General features: G+C 38.9%; 1 long non-coding RNA gene across 1 annotated transcript; it reads right to left on the bottom strand.

Moving 5' to 3' along the window:
• Positions 1-601: 601 nt before the first annotated feature.
• On the bottom strand, positions 602-2066 carry LOC140557118 (uncharacterized). Its single transcript, XR_011979797.1, has 3 exons — positions 1968-2066; positions 1783-1863; positions 602-669 (listed from the first exon to the last, which is right to left on the bottom strand). It is a non-coding gene; the product is annotated as an uncharacterized lncRNA (long non-coding RNA).
• Between the last annotated feature and the right edge of the window lie 3934 nt (positions 2067-6000).

Here is a 6000-nt window from a genome sequence, read left to right as displayed (position 1 = left end):
TTTAAATTGAATGGAAATTTAATTCAGCTGACAGTTCACCAGTACAACGGGTGACTAAGGCCTGTCAGAAATGTAACTAATCCACTCCACACGAAGTTAGCTAACAACAGAATTACAGATAGCTAATGTGTGGATTTACTTTGCAAATGTGTTTACCCACCTTTAGTCTGTGATAGCATAGCTGGAGAAGAACCTTCAGTACAAAAAGAGCAGAACAGTCAGAGGAAGCCTGAGTCTATTTCTTAAAATACATAAACATTAGATTTCATTTACCGAAAACTCGTGAGAACACTTGGAAGCATTTCTTCCCTGCATATGATGTTACACTACAGGTCATGAATTCTGAAGCACACATGAGAAACCTGTTACCAACCAAGTCTAAACAAATTAACAGACAAAAGTAGCAAAGATTAAAGGCAAGCTGAGGTGAACCAAAGGCTGCGCTTACCTCGTCGGTTAACAACCATTTCCCAGGCTGTGTTCTCTTCTGTTAATAAAGAGCAGAGAGAGATTCAGCTGACCAGCACTCAGCCTCACAGAGGAGAGGGAAGTTTCACAGAGAGAACAGACATAAGCACAAACCCAGTTCAGTAGAGTAGTCCTCATCTAAGTCGTTACTGCAGCTGATCAGCAACCTGAGTGCTTTCCTCAGATAACACATGAGTGAACCTTTAATGATAACAAATAAATGAGGAGATTAAATAAACTTAAATAACCTGATTAACATTAATATCCAGTATGAAGCTTTAATAACATGAATATCTAATATGAAGCTCTAATAACATTAATATCCAGTATGAAGCTTTAATAACATGAATATCTAATATGAAGCTCTAATAACATTAATATCCAGTATGAAGCTCTAATAACATTAATATCCAGTATGAAGCTCTAATAGCATTAATATCCAGCATGAAGCTCTAATAACATTAATATCCAGTATGAAGCTCTAATATCATTAATATCCAGTATGAAGCTCTAAAAACATTAATATCCAGTATAAAGGTTTAATAACATTAATATCCAGTATGAAGCTCTAAAAACATTAATATCCAGTATAAAGCTCTAATAACATTAATATCCAGTATGAAGCTCTAATAACATTAATATCCAGTATGAAGCTCTAATAACATTAATATTTAGTATGAAGCTCTAATAACATTAATATCCAGTATGAAGTTCTAATAACATTAATATCCAGTATGAAGTTCTAATATCATTAATATCCAGTATGAAGTTCTATTAACATTAATATGCAGTATGAAGCTCTAATAGCATTAATATCCAGCATGAAGCTCTAATAACATTAATATCCAGTATGAAGCTCTAATATCATTAATATCCAGTATGAAGCTCTAAAAACATTAATATCCAGTATAAAGGTTTAATAACATTAATATCCAGTATGAAGCTCTAAAAACATTAATATCCAGTATAAAGCTCTAATAACATTAATATCCAGTATGAAGCTCTAATAACATTAATATCCAGTATGAAGCTCTAATAACATTAATATTTAGTATGAAGCTCTAATAACATTAATATCCAGTATGAAGTTCTAATAACATTAATATCCAGTATGAAGTTCTAATATCATTAATATCCAGTATGAAGTTCTATTAACATTAATATGCAGTATGAAGCTCTAATAACATTAATATCCAGTATGAAGTTCTAACAACATTAATATTCAGTATGAAGTTCTAATAACATTAATATCCAGTATGAAGCTCTAATAACATTAATATTCAGTATGAAGTATGAAATGCTGGGGCTGAGAACCTGAATCTGAGAACCCGTTGAATTCTATCCACGAATTGATATATGGCTCGGCTCTATCCAGCAGATTGTCCAGAAAACACTCTGCAGGAAAACAGGACAGACGTGTTTGGAACGTGACGTGCTGAAGAACAGGAGGCTGACCTACTGGACATGAGTTAGCTAAGAGGTGTGAGGTGTTGTGGTACCAATATCCTGGGTGGTGTTTTGTAAGTCAGCCAATATGAAGCAGTGGAGATATGAATCTACGCAGATCTCCAAGATCGTCTCTGTGAGGAAAGAGCAGAACTGCTTCAGACTCTTCTCCTAATGAAGATCATTAAAGCGTGCAGATATACCGTGGTAATGACTGTGCTACAGACCAGCTTGATCCTGAAACTGAGGAGACAGCATGTTCTGTTTCCTTCCTGGAGAAGATACACACACATGCAGCGCACTTCAGCACAGTGCAGGTCCATTCAGTTATCTTACAGCACAGTGATCTTCATTCTTTTACAACCTGGAGAAATACTGTACATTCTTCAGCTCTCATTCTCTGTTCATATGGCAGCAGCTGTTAGAGTATTCAGCTATATTCATTATGACCTATTTACATAACTGAAGGTTTCATATATACAAATCATTCAAAATGGTATAATTAGTTGCAATGATGCACAATAAACACTTTATTAAGCTCTACTGTACATGTATCACTTTTCATAAGAGAGGGTGGGTAAATGGAAGTAAAAATACAGTGAATATTACTGTACCAGCTGCTAAATCACTATAGAAGCAAAGATTAATACAAATCTATTAATGCAGCCAGCATCCAACCAGAAGTGCAAAATACAGTATTACTTACATAAAGTGCAAAATAGAAATTACTATAACAAGTTTGGAGTTATTGTGCATGCAGTGATATATACAGAATACATAGAATGTATGTATACACAGAATGTGGGATAAGGGGGTGGTATATAAAAATAGAATATAAATTACTACACATATATGTATGTACAGTAAGGGAGCAAAATGCAATGATTGCACAGAGCAGCACATGTCAAAACAATTATATATATATATATATATATATATATATTTATATATATATATATATATATATATATATATGTATGTACAGGTATGAAATGACAAAATAGATGTGTCAAAAATGAGTACTGCAGAAATTATTGTTGTGATTGTTGTTGTTTTTTATTATACATTGGCAAAAGTATCACTCACCCATCCAAATCATTAAATTCAGGGTATTATAACAAAGTGACAGTGATTGGGAATGACAGCAACTCAGCCATGAAGTGGTCAGCCAGAGAGGGGTCAGCGGATGCTGAGGCGCATTGTTTGCAGAGGTCAGCAACTTTCTGCAGAGTCAATCACTGCAGACCATTTCCACGACCAAGCAGCTGCATCCAAGCCTTACATCACCAAGCGCAATGCAAAGCGTGGGATGTAGTGGTGTAAAGCACGGTGCCACTGGACTCTAGAGCAGTAGAGACATGTTCTGTGGAGTGACCAATCATGCTTCTCCATCTGGCAAGTTCACTGTGTACTCTGTATGTAGTTGAAATGACAATAAAACCCACTTGACTTGACTTGACTTGACTTGACTTGACTTGACTTGACTTGAAATACTAAACTCCTAAACCTCGTGGAAAGCCTATGGATTAAAAACGGGATGTCACTCAAATTCATATGCGTGTGAAGGCAGGTGAGCGAATACTTTTGGCAATGTAGTGTATCTCTCCCATATTCACACAAATACACACACACTCACACACACTCACGTGTAGCCATGAAGACCTTGGGGATCCAGTCCATACACCTAATCATATCTTTTCTACAGCTTCTAACAACACAACCTACAAAATAAAGATAAGACACGGGTGCGGGGAGTTTGAAAGGGTCCAGATCATGAATTTTTTGTGTTTTTAAAATAAAATAGCTAAAAAAAATAAAATATATCATCGCTGTCCAATGAAAAACATGTTGCTCCAAAATGGTGACTTTGCAGGAAAAGATGTGCTTAACTCTGAATGGATGTAGAATTCACTCTGCCCATTCACTCTGACCAGACCATACTGCTTTATGGATGAGGCACAATACAGGGCATCCAATCAGAACAGAGCTCATTTACATACATCATTCTTAAATACACAGTGCGTTTAACTGCAAATGATGAAGAGAGATCAGCTGTGGAGGTGTGTACCTTTCAGCTGGTCTGTTAGATCCTCTCCATGGAGCTCGAGGCAGGCCTCTATCTTCTCAGCGCATCCAATAAAAAGACAGTCTATAAAGAGAGACATTTAGTAAATGGACGGACGCCTCAGGCCTCTTCTTTCTTCTGTCTGGGCTGCATTCAGTACACTCACTAAGCTTCAGCAGGACACGAACAAAGCAACAGCTGTATGAGTGAACAGCGCCCTCTTGTGGCAGCAGTTTGGTTCCAATGGACTGCAGGCCGTGTGGAGGTGTTCGGTAATCTCTACTAGACTTAATTTAGTGATTTCTGACACGGTACGACTCACTGTTATCTAGAACATGGACAGAAGTGCAGAGCACATTTCAAGCATCAAGATGTTGCAGCTCTTGATGCAGCAACCCTCACCCAAAATTTATTCCTAGTCCTGACCTTAAACCTAATCGTAACCTCAAGTCCAACCCAAAACCTACACCTTAAACTAACCCTTGCCCAAATCATGACCCTAAACCTAATTCCAACCTCAAACTCAACCTAAAATCTACACCTAAACCTGTCACCCTAATCCCAGCCCTAACCCTAACCTTAAACATAATCCCTCATCCTGGTCCTAAACCTAATCCTTTGTATAAATTTGTAGAGTGCTACATTTTTGCCAAACCAAAGCACAAACGTCTTACCAGATATGTCTAGGAACTCAAAAGCATCTTCAGGAAGAGTATCACTGCTAGAGAGAGAGAGCCCCACTGCTAGAGAGAGAGAGAGAAAGAGAGAGAGAGAGTTTGATGTCTACACAGTGAGTGTGTATCTTTAGGTCATTGCCAGCCTACAGAAGCCATAACACACTCGAGGGTCGTGCTATAACATGAGGTATTAGCACTGGTGTACTGCGGTCATAGGCACAAGCCCACAGGTCGAGTAAAACCCACTGCTGGGACAAGGAGAGCTGGGGAACCAGCAGCTAGACAAAACGTCAAGGCCTGAAACGGCAGCGTGCTGCTGCGAGCGTGGGTCGCCTTGCTGGGACGTGGATAGCCAGTGAATCCTGACAGTGATAGCGTGGTTATCAGGGTGACTTATTCCTGAATCGTGGATACCGAGCCGAAGCTGGCCTTAACACACCTCCAGTCGTACGGGGAGCCTCTCGAGCGACCTCAAGGTTACAACAATTCTCTGTGTCAAACCATGGAGGTACCCCCAGTCCCAGGTGAAACACATGAACCAAAAGAACATGAAACAATACACGTGAAAATAACCAAACACATGAACACAAACAAGGGGTAAGTCCTTATTTAGGTCATGTGGGCAGCAGCTTGGAATCGCCCTGGGGGAGGGCGCGATACAGAGGGGCTGACATTCTTAAACTGTGCCTCAAACCACTCAATGTACCCTACCTACCTAGCAATATTTTTGCCATGTGAATAGCAGATTTCAGATTTCATTGGAAGAATCAGAGCTCATTCAGGATCAGGATCATTAATAGTGTCATCTTCCAAACTTAAACCCAAACTTGTAGTTAAAGCCAGTATTGCATAATTGTATAATTTGTTGCTAGGTTATGAGGCGAAGTAATATTTGAAGAGCTTCGGTCAGTGCAACAGTGTCACTCCTAGAACATTTCTCAGCCAATCACATTGCAGTTCGGAACTAACTATTGCATGATGTACAGTTTTAATACTATTTTCGAGTCTTGTCGGACAGAGCTGCTGTCCATTCCCTGAAATTGTAGCTAGTTAGCTTTTAGCCTTGCACTGAAACCCATATTCCTGTAGTGTCTGGAGGTGATGAGATGCTTTCCAGTATCAACACCACCATATTCTCCTAAAGTCGCCACTGCGTTTACCAGCTTTGCTTTGACTAGGACTTTCTCTAGTGGGCGGGGTTTATGTAGATAATAAGGGAGTAAATATAAGGACTTAAGACTGTGATGTAAGAGTTGGGGGGGTTTGGAATTCTGGCCTGTTTTCCAGCTCTGTTCTGGTTCTGCTGGAGGTTCTTTAGAAGCAGGTGTTTGAGCTTTACGGTTT

The sequence above is a fragment of the Salminus brasiliensis genome, chromosome 6, assembly GCF_030463535.1.
Source record: "Salminus brasiliensis chromosome 6, fSalBra1.hap2, whole genome shotgun sequence".
NCBI classification, from domain to species: Eukaryota; Metazoa; Chordata; class Actinopteri; order Characiformes; family Bryconidae; genus Salminus; species Salminus brasiliensis.
This window is presented reverse-complemented; position numbering and strand designations above follow the sequence as displayed.